The sequence below is a fragment of the Pseudophryne corroboree genome, chromosome 7 (genome assembly GCF_028390025.1).
Source record: "Pseudophryne corroboree isolate aPseCor3 chromosome 7, aPseCor3.hap2, whole genome shotgun sequence".
Classification (NCBI taxonomy): domain Eukaryota; kingdom Metazoa; phylum Chordata; class Amphibia; order Anura; family Myobatrachidae; genus Pseudophryne; species Pseudophryne corroboree.
The window spans coordinates 229,520,081-229,534,727 of record NC_086450.1 but is presented as its reverse complement, the minus strand read 5'-3'; the positions used below and the strand labels follow the sequence as shown (position 1 = coordinate 229,534,727).

The 14,647-nt window shown below is 46.5% G+C and overlaps 1 protein-coding gene across 34 annotated transcripts in view; it reads right to left on the bottom strand.

Moving 5' to 3' along the window:
• Nucleotides 1-14,647, bottom strand: part of CLASP1 (cytoplasmic linker associated protein 1) — a 773,091-nt gene that overhangs the window by 191,315 nt on the left and 567,129 nt on the right. The gene's annotated exons all lie outside the window — the stretch shown is intronic.

Genomic DNA, 14,647 nt, shown 5'->3' with positions numbered 1-14,647 from the left:
ACCAGCCAATCGGCTCCTAACTGCCATGCCACAGGCTGAGTTTGAAAAATGGCAGTTAGGAGCCGACTGGCTGGTACTTTATCTCCAGTGACTTTATCTCCATCCAAGGCTTAGTAAATAGACACCCTAGTGTGGATTTAGGTGAAGGACTAGCTCATTTCAGCCAGCAGGACTGGTACCCTAAATCATCAGACTGCAGAGAATGGCACAGATGGGAAAGATTTTGCCCAAGTTTACCAAAGATAATATACAGTATTAAGGGGGGTACACGTGGAGAGATCAGTGGAAATTAAAGCACGGATCTCTCCATGTGTAGAAAGCCGGCGACAGCTATCGCCGGCTCTAGATTTGGCATGCGTGCATGCATGCATGTCAAATCCAGTGAGATAGCTCATTTCACCCTTGGCACACATCTGCCCCGTGTGTATTGGGCTTTAGGTTTTGGATAACAGACTTAGGACCTAATTCAAGCTTTATTGCAAAACAACATTTTCCTCTACTGGGCAACACCATGTGCACTGCAGGTGGGGCAGATATAACATGTACAAATAGAGTTAGATTTGGGTGGGTTATATTTTTTCTGTGCAGGGTAAATACTGGCGGCTTTATTTTTACACTGCAATTTAGATTTCAGTTTGAACACACCACACCCAAATCTAACTGTCTCTGTATATGTTATATCTGCCCCTCCTACAGTGCATATGGTTTTGACCATTAAAGGAAAATGTTGTTTTACAATCAACCTTGAATTAGGCCCATAACCAGCAGCATGCGAATTTCAGTGCACCTGCCTGACACAGTATTCCAAACTGCAGCACTGTTAGCACCATTCAATATTATGGGATCCTGGGTGTGAATGCTGCACACGCACCTATTGGTGGAACCCTTTTTCATGGTATACATGTCGCAGCATGAGCAAATCTATAAAAGGGCACATCTGTAACTCAGGTCTGCGCCTACCTGATTTTGTCTAGGCAACTGTATCAGATAGTCTAATAGAGTATTTAAGAAGCGAAACAGACACAAAATAGCACATATAAGTGTGTATATATATATATATATATATATATATATATATATCAATTGCTGTTTCTTAAGCTTGCTAGGAGGGCCCTTATACTACTTTGTCTATCTGTTATTACTCAGTCTTGAAACATTACTGTTTGTTCCCAATTGTAAAGCGCACTGGATCATTCTGGCCCTGTATGTGTAACTCAGCAAAAAAATAAGAATTTACTTACCGATAATTCTATTTCTCGGAGTCCGTAGTGGATGCTGGGGTTCCTGAAAGGACCATGAGGAATAGCGGCTCCGCAGGAGACGGGGCACAAAAAGTAAAGCTTTCCGATCAGGTGGTGTGCACTGGCTCCTCCCCCTATGACCCTCCTCCAGACTCCAGTTAGGTACTGTGCCCGGACGAGCGTACACAATAAGGGAGGAATTTTGAATCCCGGGTAAGACTCATACCAGCCACACCAATCACACTGTACAACCTGTGATCTGAACCCAGTTAACAGTATGATAACAGCGGAGCCTCTGAAAAGATGGCTCACAACAACAATAACCCGATTTAGTTAGCAATAACTATGTACAAGTATTGCAGATAATCCGCACTTGGGATGGGCGCCCAGCATCCACTACGGACTCCGAGAAATAGAATTATCGGTAAGTAAATTCTTATTTTCTCTATCGTCCTTGTGGATGCTGGGGTTCCTGAAAGGACCATGGGGATTATACCAAAGCTCCCAAACGGGCGGGAGAGTGCGGATGACTCTGCAGCACCGAATGAGAGAACTCCAGGTCCTCTTTTGCCAGGGTATCAAATTTGTAGAATTTTACAAACGTGTTCTCCCCCGACCACGTAGCTGCTCGGCAAAGTTGTAATGCCGAGACCCCTCGGGCAGCCGCCCAAGATGAGCCCACCTTCCTTGTGGAATGGGCCTTAACAGATTTAGACTGTGGCAGGCCTGCCACAGAATGTGCAAGTTGAATTGTGCTACCAATCCCACGAGCAATCGACTGCTTAGAAGCAGAAGCACCCAGCATTGTTGGGTGCATACAGGATAAACAGCAAGTCAGATTTCCTGACTCCAGCCAACCTGGAAACTATATTTTCAGGGCCCTGATAACATCCAGCAACTTGGAGTCCTCCAAGTCCCTAGTAGCCGCAGGTACCACAATAAGCTGGTTCAGGTGAAACGCTGACACCACCTTAAGGAGAAACTGGGGACGAGTCCGCAGCTTTGCTCTGTCCGAATGGACAATCAGATATGGCTTTGTGAGATAAAGCCGCCAATTCTGACACTCGCCTGGCCGAGGCCAGGACCAACAGCATGGTCATTTTCCATGTGAGATATATCAAATCCACAGATTTGAGTTGTTTAAACCAATGTGATTTTTTAGGAATCCCAAAACTACGTTGAGATCGCCCAGTGCCACTGGAGACATCAAAGGGGCTGTATATGCAGTACTCCCTTAACAACTTCTGGACTTCAGGAACTGAAGCCAATTTCTTTCTGGAAGAAAATCAACAGGCCGAAATTTGAACCTTAATGGACCCAATTTGAGACCCATAGACACTCCTGTTTGCAGGAAATGTAGAAATTAACCTAGTTGAAATTCTTCCGTGGAGCCTTCCTGGACTCCCACCCTGGCACATATTTTCACCTAAGTGGTGATAATGTTGTGCGGTCACCTCCTTCCTGGCTCTGACCAGGGTAGGGATGACCTCTTCCGGAATGCCCCTTTCCCTTAGGATCCGGCGTTCACCCGCCTTGGCGTCAACGCAGCTGCGGTAAGTCCCGGAACAGACACGGTTCTTGCCGAATCAAGACCCTTCTTAGTATCTCTTGAAGTTCCGGGAACCAAGTCCTTCTTGGCCAAACCGGAGCCACGAGTATAGTTCTTACTCCTCTCCTTCCTATCATTTTCAATACATTGGGTATGAAAAGCAGAGGATGGAACACATACACCGACTGGTACACCGACGGTGTTACCAGAGCGTCCCAGCTATTGCCTGAGTGTCTCTTGACCTGGCGCTTCAGGTGGGACGCCATCATAACCACCTTTGGTCTTTCCCAACGGTTTACAATCATGTGGAAACTTCCAGATTAAGTTTCCACTTTTCCGGGTGGAATTCATTTATGCTGAGGAAATATTCCCAGTTGCCCACTCCCGGAATGAACACTGCTGACAGTGTTATCACATGATTTTCCGCCCAGCGAAGAATCCTTGCTGTCATTGCCCTCCTGCTTCTTGTGTCGCCCCGTCTGATAACGTGGGCGACCGCCATGATGATGTCCTACTGGATCAGCACCGGTTGACTTTGAAGCAGGAGTCTTCCTAGGCTCAGAGCATTGTAAATTGCCCTTAGCTCCAGTATATTCATGTGGAGAGAAGTCTCCAGACTTGACCACACTTCCTTGGAAATTTTTTCCCTGTGTGACTACTCCCCAGCCTCTCAGGCTGGTATCCGTGGTCCCCAGAACACAGTCCTGAATGCTGAGTGTGCTGCCCTCTAAAAGATGAGCACTCTGCAGCCCCCACAGAAGAGACACCCTTGTCCTTGGAGACAGGATTATCCGCTGATGCATCTGAAAATGCGATCCGGACCATTCGTCCAGCAAATCCCCTGAGATCTGCCGAATGGAATCGCTTCGTAAGAAGCCACCATTTTTCCCAGGACTCCTGTGCATTGATGCACTGATACTTGGCCTGGTTTTAGGAGGTTTCTGACTAGGTCGAATAACTCCTTGGCTTTTTCCTCCCGGAGGAACACCTTTTTCTGGACTATGCCCAGAATCATTCCTAGGAACAGCAGACGTATCGTCGGAAAACAGCTGCGATTCTTGGAATATTTAGAATCCAGTCGTGCTGTCGTAGAACTACTTTAGATAGTGCTCTTCCGACCTCCAACTGTTCTCTGGAACTTGCCCTTTTCAGGATATCGTCCAAGTAAGGGATAATTTAGATGCCTTTTTTCTTTGAAGAAACATCTTTTCGGCCATTACCTTGGTAAAAGGCCCGGGGTGCCGTGGATAATTCAAACGGCATCGTCTGAAACTGATATTGACAGTTCTGTACCACGAACCAGAGGTACCCTTGTTGAGAAGGGCAAATTTGGACATGGAGGTAATCCTTGATGTCCAGGGACACCATATAGTCCCCTTTTTTCCGGTTCGCTATCACTGCTCTGAGTGACTCCATCTCGATTTGAACCTTTTATGTAAGTGTTCAAAGATTTCAGTTTAGACTATGTCTCACCAAGCCGTCTGGCGTCAGTACCACAATATAGTGTGGAAAAATAATACCCTTTTCCTTGTTGTAGGAGGGGTACTTTGATTATCACCTGCTGGATATACAGCTTGTGAATTGTTTCCAATGCTGCCTCCCTGTCGGAGGGAGCCGTTGGTAAAGCAGACTTCAGAAACCTGCGAGGAGAAGATGTCTCGACTCTCCAATCTGTACCCCTGGGATAATACTTGTACTATCTAGGGGTCAACCTGCGAGTGATCCCACTGCGCGCTGAGACTCTTGAGACTACCCCCCCACCTTGAGTCCGCTTGCATGGCCCCAGCGTCATGCTGAGGACTTGGCAGACGCGGTGGAGGGCTTCTTTTCCTGGGAAGGGGCTGCCTGCTGCAGTCTACTTCCCTTACCTCTATGTCTGGGCAGATATGACTGGCCTTTTGCCTGCATGCCCTCATGGGAAAGGAAGGATTGAGGCTGAAAAGACGGTGTCTTTTTCAGCTGAGATGTAACTTGGGGTAAAAAGGTTGGATTTCCCAGCTGTTGCCGTGGTCCCCAGGTCCGATGGACCGACCCCAACTAACTCCTTCCCTTTATACGGCAATACTTTCATGTGCCGTATGGGATCTGTATCACCTGACCACTGTCGTGTCCATGACATCTTCTGGGTGATATGGACAACGTACTTATCTTGATGCCAGAGAGCAAATATCCCTCTGTGCATCTCACGTACATATATATATAGAATGCATCCTATTAAATGCTCTATATGAATAAAATATTTTCAGTCAGGGAATCCGACCAAGCCAACCCAGCACTGCATCTCCAGGCTGATGGCGATCGCTGGTCGCAGTATAACCACCGTATGTGTGTATATACTTTTTAGGATATCTTTCCAGCTTCCTATCAGCTGGCTCCTTGAGGGCGGCCGTATCTGGAGACGGTAACGCCACTTGATAAGCGTGTGAGCGCCTTATCACCCTAAGGGGTGTTTCCCAACGCGCCCTAATTTCTGGCGGGAAAGGGTATAACGCCAATATTTGCTATCGGGGTAACCCCACGCATCATCACACACTTCATTTTATTTTATCTGATTCAGGAAAAACTACAGGTAGTTTTTTCACTCCCACATAATACCCTTTTTTGTGGTACTTGTAGTATCAGAAATATGCAACACCTCCTTCATTGCCCTTAACGTGTGGCCCTAATGAGAAATACGTTTGTTTATTCACCGTCGACACTGGATTCAGTGTCCGTGTCTGTGTCTGTGTCGACCGACTGAGGTAAATGGGCGTTTTTAACGCCCCTGACGGTGTTTCTGAGACGCCTGGACCGGTACTAATAGTTTGTCGGCCGTCTCACGTCGTCAACCGACCTTGCAGCGTGTTGACATTCTCACGTAATTCCCTAAATAAGCCATCCATTCCGGTGTCGACTCCCTAGAGAGTGACATCACCATTACAGGCAATTTCTCCGCCTCCTCACCAACATCGTCCTCATACATGTCGACACACACGTACCGACACACAGCACACACACCGGGAATGCTCTGACAGAGGACAGGACCCACACTAGCCCTTTGGGGAGACAGAGGGAGAGTTTGCCAGCACACACCAAAACGCTATAATTATATAGGGACAACCTTATATAAGTGTTTTCCCTTATAGCATCTTTATATATATCTCAATATCGCCAAAATCAGTGCCCCCCCTCTCTGTTTTAACCCTGTTTCTGTAGTGCAGTGCAGGGGAGAGCCTGGGAGCCTTCTCTCCAGGCTTTCTGTGAGAGAAAATGGCGCTGTGTGCTGAGGAGATAGGCCCCGCCCCTTTTTTGGCGGGCTCGTCTCCCGCTATTTAGTGAATCTTGGCAGGGGTTAAATATCTCCATATAGCCTCTGGGGGCTATATGTGAGGTATTTTTCGCCAAAAAAGGTTTTCATTTGCCTCCCAGGGCGCCCCCCTCCCAGCGCCCTGCACCCTCAGTGACTGCCGTGTGAAGTGTGCTGAGAGGAAAATGGCGCACAGCTGCAGTGCTGTGCGCTACCTTTAGAAGACTGCAGGAGTCTTCAGCCGCCGATTCTGGACCTCTTCTTACTTCAGCATCTGCAAGGGGGCCGGCGGCGCGGCTCCGGTGACCATCCAGGCTGTACCTGTGATCGTCCCTCTGGAGCTGATGTCCAGTAGCCAAGAAGCCAATCCATCCTGCACGCAGGTGAGTTCACTCCTTCTCCCCTAAGTCCCTCGTTGCAGTGATCCTGTTGCCAGCAGGACTCACTGTAAAATAAAAAACCTAAGCTAAACTTTCTCTAAGCAGCTCTTTAGGAGAGCCACCTAGATTGCACCCTTCTCGGCCGGGCACAAAAATCTAACTGGAGTCTGGAGGAGGGTCATAGGGGGAGGAGCCAGTGCACACCACCTGATCGGAAAGCTTTACTTTTTGTGCCCTGTCTCCTGCGGAGCCGCTATTCCCCATGGTCCTTTCAGGAACCCCAGCATCCACAAGGACGATAGAGAAATAGTAATAATTAAATCTTTCACTTCCCTGAGCTGTATACCATAGCTGGTCACAAGAGGAGAGGATATTTTATTACCAGGTATCAGATATATGCTCTTCTATCCACTATTTGTGTAGCTTCATGTACAACTATTCACATTGGGGACTGTGTATTTATGGCTTGTTAAGAGTTGCAAATGCCTCAAAATTTGTGTGACACTGGGGTGGAGCCCAGATATCTAGTTATATGTGGTGAATCGCATCGGATAAGATGCTCTCTGCAGAAGATGTACCATGAACACTGGATGAACCTTTAAATTCCACCAGTTCTCAGAACAGAATGAAAGTCTTTCTTTGCAGTAAGGCTGTGCAGAGTAAAATTACAGTAATGGTTAGTGTATCTTTCTTATAAACCCATATGAAGATACAGCAGCTTCATACAGGAGCGTATAAAACCTATATATATATATATATATATATATATATATATATATATATATATACACATATATATATATATATATATATATATACATACATACACACACACACACACACACACACACACACACACACACACACAGGACCAGATAATTTATGACCCAGGTTACATAAGGCTGATGTTTTTCATCCCAGTATTTAGGTTTTTAATTACAATAGATCATGGGGATGGCAAGACGCGGATTATATAATTAGATGTAATGTATATAGCTTTTATAATAGGTACATACAAACGAGTCACATGACAAATTATCTTGAGAATTCAGGTAGAATATAAAGAATATAAATTGTATATTTGGACATAAACTGTAACGTGTTCAGGAATGGTCTGCTCTTGGAGAACATAAAAATCAGAGGTAGTCACCTTGGTATTATGTAAATGAGTTATGCGGTCACTTAGGAAGTGAATCAGAATGAGTTAGAAAAGCAAATATAATGATGGTAATAAAAAGTCTGCTAAGTGCCAGCATGGCAATAAAGCGAAGAACAGGTAGGGGTTAAATAAACATGGTTTGTAGGTGAAGGTCTCATCTACTCATCAGAATATCTATTTCCGTAATAAATGTGAAATTACAAGAAGGTGAATTGCAGTTTGCGATTATGAAAACCTGGTAAACCAGAACATTTTATTCCCTGCCATGGAATAAAGATAATGAAGTAATTGGGTAGCCAGACTCCTCCTCACTTTGTACTCATTCACCTAAAATAGGCTGCTGTCCAGACCTGGAAACTGGCACAGAGACAAAGGTAACAAGAAAAGCAGGAACAGACTCAGGTAAAGAACAAGACAGTGGGTGGGTCATAAAAGACAAACCAGAGCACTTACTTTACTGTAGTGAAAAGAAAGAAAATAATGCAAACCTGAACACATCCACTAACAAATAAGCTGGCATTTGGAAAATGTTAATAAAACTAGACCTCTACAAATTGTGGTTATACCAAAACTAAAGAAAGATCTAATAAATAAGGAGCCTTGAAATACTGAAAATGCAAAATCTCTGATACAATGAGATCTCGTCCACAGTGGTTTAACTGACTTAGGCTATACACACTAGTACGATGTGTGCCCCAGGCGATATTGTATACAATTTCCCGACATACGATTTCGGTCATGCACACTATACAATGAAACAATAAAGATGAAATAATATCTTATGGGGCTAGAGTTGTTTTTAAGGGAGCACAGGCTCAAGGAGGAGGGGGGTCCAGGCTGACGTCAACGCCCTAAAATTGGATTGTTGTATGTACACACTACAAAAAAGCTCACAATATTGCACCATCAAGACTGATTGCAGGTCTGATGTTGGATGTCAAATGCGACCTGCGGGCCGCGCATCATATGATAAATCATGTGTACACACTATGCGATAATGTATGCAATCATACAATATCAGCAATATTGTATGCAATATCTCATAGTGTGTAAGCAGCCTTAGATGTTTATCTACCTTTTATATAAATGAATCCATATTGGGCTGACAGGCAAGAATCTTATGTGCATAGGTAAAAGATCGACCCAATGGTAAAAACCTAAATATCTTTTGCAACAGATAAAAAATAAGATTTTACTTACCGATAAATCTATTTCTCATAGTCCGTAGTGGATGCTGGGGACTCCGTCAGGACCATGGGGATTAGCGGCTCCGCAGGAGACAGGGCACAAAAAGTAAGCTTTTAGGATCACATGGTGTGTACTGGCTCCTCCCCCTATGACCCTCCTCCAAGCCTCAGTTAGGTACTGTGCCCGGACGAGCGTACACAATAAGGAAGGATCTTGAATCCCGGGTAAGACTCATACCAGCCACACCAATCACACCGTACAACCTGTGATTTGAACCCAGTTAACAGTATGATAACAACGAAGGAGCCTCTGAAAAGATGGCCCAGAACAATAATAACCCGATTTTTGTAACAATAATTATGTACAAGTAATGCAGACAATCCGCACTTGGGATGGGCGCCCAGCATCCACTACGGACTATGAGAAATAGATTTATCGGTAAGTAAAATCTTATTTTCTCTAACGTCCTAGTGGATGCTGGGGACTCCGTCAGGACCATGGGGATTATACCAAAGCTCCCAAACGGGCGGGAGAGTGCGGATGACTCTGCAGCACCGAATGAGAGAACTCCAGGTCCTCCTCAGCCAGGGTATCAAATTTGTAGAATTTTACAAACGTGTTCCCGCCTGACCACGTAGCTGCTCGGCAAAGTTGTAAAGCCGAGACCCCTCGGGCAGCCGCCCAAGATGAGCCCACCTTCCTTGTGGAATGGGCATTTACAGATTTTGGCTGTGGCAGGCCTGCCACAGAATGTGCAAGTTGAATTGTACTACAAATCCAACGAGCAATAGTCTGCTTAGAAGCAGGAGCACCAAGCTTTTTGGGTGCATACAATATAAACAGCAAGTCAGACTTTCTGACTCCAGCCGTCCTGGAATTATATATATATATATATATATATATATATATATATATATATATATATATATATATATATATATATATATATATTTTCAGGGCCCTGACAACGTCTAGCAACTTGGAGTCCTCCAAGTCCCTAGTAGCCGCAGGCACCACAATAGGTTGTTTCAGGTGAAACGCTGACACCACCTTAGGAAGAAACTGGGGACGAGTCCCAGTTCTGCCCCGTCCGAATGGAAAATCAAATATGGGCTTTTGAAAGACTAAGCCGCCAATTCTGACAATCGCCTGGCCGAGGCCAGGGCCAACAGCATGGTCACTTTCCATGTGAGATATTTCAAATCCACAGATTTGAGCGGTTCAAACCAATATGATTTGAGGAATCCCAACACTACTTTGAGATCCCACGGTGCCACTGGAGGCACAAAAGGGGCTGTATATGCAATACTCCCTTGACAAATGTCTGGACTTCAGGAACTGAAGCCAATTCTTTCTGGAAGAAAATCTACAGGGCCGAAACTTGAACCTTAATGGACCCCAATTTGAGGCTCATAGACACTCCTGTTTTCAGGAAGTGCAGAAATCGACCTAGTTGAAATTTCTTCGTGGGGCCTTCCTGGCCTCACCCACGCAACATATTTTCACCACATGTGGTGATAACGTTGTGCGGTCACCTCCTTCCTGGCTTTGACCAGGGTAGGTATGACCTCTTCCGGAATGCCTTTTCCCTTAGAATCCGGCGTTCAACCGCCATGCCGTCAAACGCAGCCGCGGTAAGTCTTGGAACAGACATGGTACTTGCTGAAGCAAGTCCCTTCTTAGCTCCTGAGGCCATTAGTCCTCTATGAGCATCTCTTGAAGTTCCGGGTACCAAGTCCCTCTTGGCCAATCCGGAGCCACGAGTATAGTTCTTACTCCTCTACGTCTTATAATTCTCAATACCTTGGTTATGAGAAGCAGAGGAGGGAACACATACACCGACTGTTACACCCACGGTGTTACCAGGACATCCACAGCTATCGCCTGAAGGTCTCGTGACCTGCCGCAATACCTGTCCCGTTTTTTGTTCGGGCGGGACGCCATCATGTCCACCTTTGGTCTTTCCCAACGGTTCACAATCATGCGGAAAACTTCCCTATGAAGTTCCCACTCTCCCGGGTGGAGGTCGTGCCTGCTGAGGAAGTCTGCTTCCCAGTCGTCCACTCCCGGAATGAACACTGCTGACAGTGCTATCACATGATTTTCCGCCTAGCGAAAAATCCTTGCAGTTTTGCCACTGCCCTCCTGCTTCTTGTGCCGCCCTTTCTGTTTACGTGGGCGACTGCCGTGATGTTATCCCACTGGATCAATACCGGCTGACCTTGAAGCAGAGGTCTTGCTAAGTTTAGAGCATTATAAATTTGCTCTTAGCTCCAGTATATTTATGTGGAGAGAATTCTCCAGACTTGATCACACTCCCTGGAAATTTTTTCCCTGTGTGACTGCTCCCCAGCCTCTCAGGCTGGCCTCCGTGGTCACCAGCATCCAATCCTGAATGCCGAATCTACGGCCCTCTAGAAGATGAGCACTCTGTAATCACCACAGGAGAGACACCCTTGTCCTTGGATATAGGGTTATCCGCTGATGCATCTGAAGATGCGATCCGGACCATTTGTCCAGCAGATCCCACTGAAGAGTTCTTGCGTGAAATCTGCCGAATGGAATCGCTTCGTAATAAGCCACCATTTTTACCAGGACTCTTGTGCAATGATGCACTGACACTTTTCCTGGTTTTAGGAGGATCCCGATTAGCTCGGATAACTCCCTGGCTTTCTCCTCTGGGAGAAACACCTTTTTCTGGACTGTGTCCAGAATCATCCCTAGGACCAGCAGACGTGTCGTCGGAACAACTGCGGTTTTGGAATATTTAGAATCCACCCGTGTTGTCGTAGAACTACTTGAGATAGTGCTACTCCGACCTCCAACTGTTCTCTGGTCCTTGTTCTTATCAGGAGGTCGTCCATTTTCTTTGAAGACGAATCCTCATTTCGGTCATTACCTTGGTAAGGACCCGGGGTGCCTTGGACAATCCAACGGCATCGTCTGAAACTGATAGTGACAGTTCTGTACCACGAACCTGAGATACCCTTGGTGAGAAAGGCAAATTTTGGGACATGGAGGTAAGCATCCCTGATGTCCCGGGACACCATATAGTCCCCTTCTTCCCGGTTCGCTATCACTGCTCTGAGTGACTCCATCTGGATTTGAACCTTTGTAAGTGTTCAAATATTTCAGATTTAGAATAGGTCTCACCTAGCCTTCTGGCTTCAGTACCACAATATAGTGTGGAATAATACCCCTTTCCCTGTTGTAGGAGGGGTAATTTTATTATCACCTGCTGGGAATACAGCTTGTGAATTGTTTTCAATACTGCCTCCCTGTCGGAGGGAGACATTGGTACAGCAGACTACAGGAACCTGCGAGGGGGAAACGTCTCGACATTCCAATCTGTACCCCTTGGATACTACTTGTAGGATCCAGGGGTCCTGTACGGTCCTAGCGTCATGCTGAGAACTTGGTAGAAGCGGTGGAGGGCTTCTGTTCCTGGGAATGGGCTGCCTGCTGCAGTCTTCTTCCCTTTCCTCTATCCCTGGGCAGATATGACTCTTATAGGGACGAAAGGACTGAGGCTGAAAAGACGGTGTCTTTTTCTGCAGAGATGTGACTTAGGGTAAAAACCGGTGGATTTTCCAGCAGTTGCCGTGGCCACCAGGTCCCATGGACCGACCCCAAATAACTCCTCCCCTTTATACGGCAATACATCTTTGTGCCGTTTGGAATCTGCATCACCTGACCACTGTCGTGTCCATAAACATCTTCTTGCAGATATGGACATCGCATTTACTCTTGATGCCAGAGTGCAAATATCCCTCTGCGCATCTCGCATATATAGAAATGCATCCTTTAAATGCTCTATAGTCAATAAAATACTGTCCCTGTCAAGGGTATCAATATTTTTAGTCAGGGAATCCGACCAAGCCACCTCAGCTCTGCACATCCAGGCTGAGGCGATCGCTGGTCGCAGTATAACACCAGCATGTGTGTGTATACTTTTTAGGATATTTTCCAGCCTCCTATCAGCTGGCTCCTTAAGTACGGCCCTATCTGTAGATGGTACCGCCACTTGTTCTGATAAGCATGTGAGCGCCTTATCCACCCTAAGGGGTGTTTCCCAACGCGCCCTAACTTCTGGCGGGAAAGGGTATACCGCCAATAATTTTCTATCGGGGGAAACCCACGCATCATCACACACTTCATTTAATTTATCTGATTCAGGAAAAACTACAGGTAGTTTTTTCACATCCCACATAATACCCTTTTTTTGTGGTACTTGTAGTATCAGAAATATGTAACACCTCCTTCATTGCCCTTAACGTGTGGCCCTAAAGGAAAATACGTTTGTTTCTTCACCGTCGACACTGAAATCAGTGTCCGTGTCTGGGTCTGTGTCGACCGACTGAGGTAAATGGGCGTTTTACAGCCCCTGACGGTGTTTGAGACGCCTGGACAGGTACTAATTTGATCGCCGGCCGTCTCATGTCGTCAACCGGCTTGCAGCGTGTTGACATTATCACGTAATTCCATAAATAAGCCATCCATTCCGGTGTCGACTCCCTAGAGAGTGACATCACCATTACAGGCAATTTGCTCCGCCTCCTCACCAACATTTTCCTCATACATGTCGACACACACGTACCGACATACAGCACACACATAGGGAATGCTCTGATAGAGGACAGGACCCACTAGCCCTTTGGGGAGACAGAGGGAGAGTTTGCCAGCACACACCAAAACGCTATAATTATACAGGGACAACCTTTATATAAGTGTTCCTCCCTTATAGCATTTAATATATATTCATATCGCCAAATCAGTGCCCCCCCTCTCTGTTTTAACCCTGTTTCTGTAGTGCAGTGCAGGGGAGAGCATGGGAGCCTTCCCACCAGCATTTCTGTGAGGGAAAATGGCGCTGTGTGCTGAGGAGAATAGGCCCCGCCCCCTTTTCGGCGGGCTTCTTCTCCGGAGTTTGTGATATCTGGCAGGGGTTAAATACATCCATATAGCCTCAAGGGCTATATGTGATGTATTTTTCGCCATACAGGTATTATACATTGCTGCCCAGGGCGCCCCCCCCCGCGCCCTGCACCCTCCGTGACCGCTGTGTGAAGTGTGCTGACAACAATGGCGCACAGCTGCAGTGCTGTGCGCTACCTGATGAAGACTGAAAGTCTTCTGCCGCCTGGTTCCGGACCTCTTCAATCTTCAGCATCTGCAAGGGGGGTCGGCGGCGCGGCTCCGGGACGAACCCCAGGGCGAGACCTGTGTTCCGACTCCCTCTGGAGCTAATGGTGTCCAGTAGCCTAAGAAGCCAATCCATCCTGCACGCAGGTGAGTTCACTTCTCTCCCCTAAGTCCCTCGTAGCAGTGAGCCTGTTGCCAGCAGGACTCACTGAAAATAAAGAACCTAAAAACTTTTTCTAAGCAACTCTTTAAGAGAGCCACCTAGATTGCACCCTGCTCGGACGGGCACAAAAACCTAACTGAGGCTTGGAGGAGGGTCATAGGGGGAGGAGCCAGTACACACCATGTGATCCTAAAAGCTTACTTTTTGTGCCCTGTCTCCTGCGGAGCCGCTAATCCCCATGGTCCTGACGGAGTCCCCAGCATCCACTAGGACGTTAGAGAAATCTAGAGTAACAACTTTTTGTGGCAGGTTGTAGGGATGTTGAGAGACCCTTCTGATAGTCCTCTCTAGCTCTCAAAAGAATTGTAGATCTAGCTGACTGGTGAAGGTAGGAAATACAAGGTTTTTAACAGATTTATCATGAGTCTTCACACTTTCAAGCTGAGTAGACGTCTTGCACAGGGTCATTGGCCTGGGGACACTAATTATATGAGCATTGGCCATGCTACCTGAAAGCTCAGGGACAGGACAGACTTCTT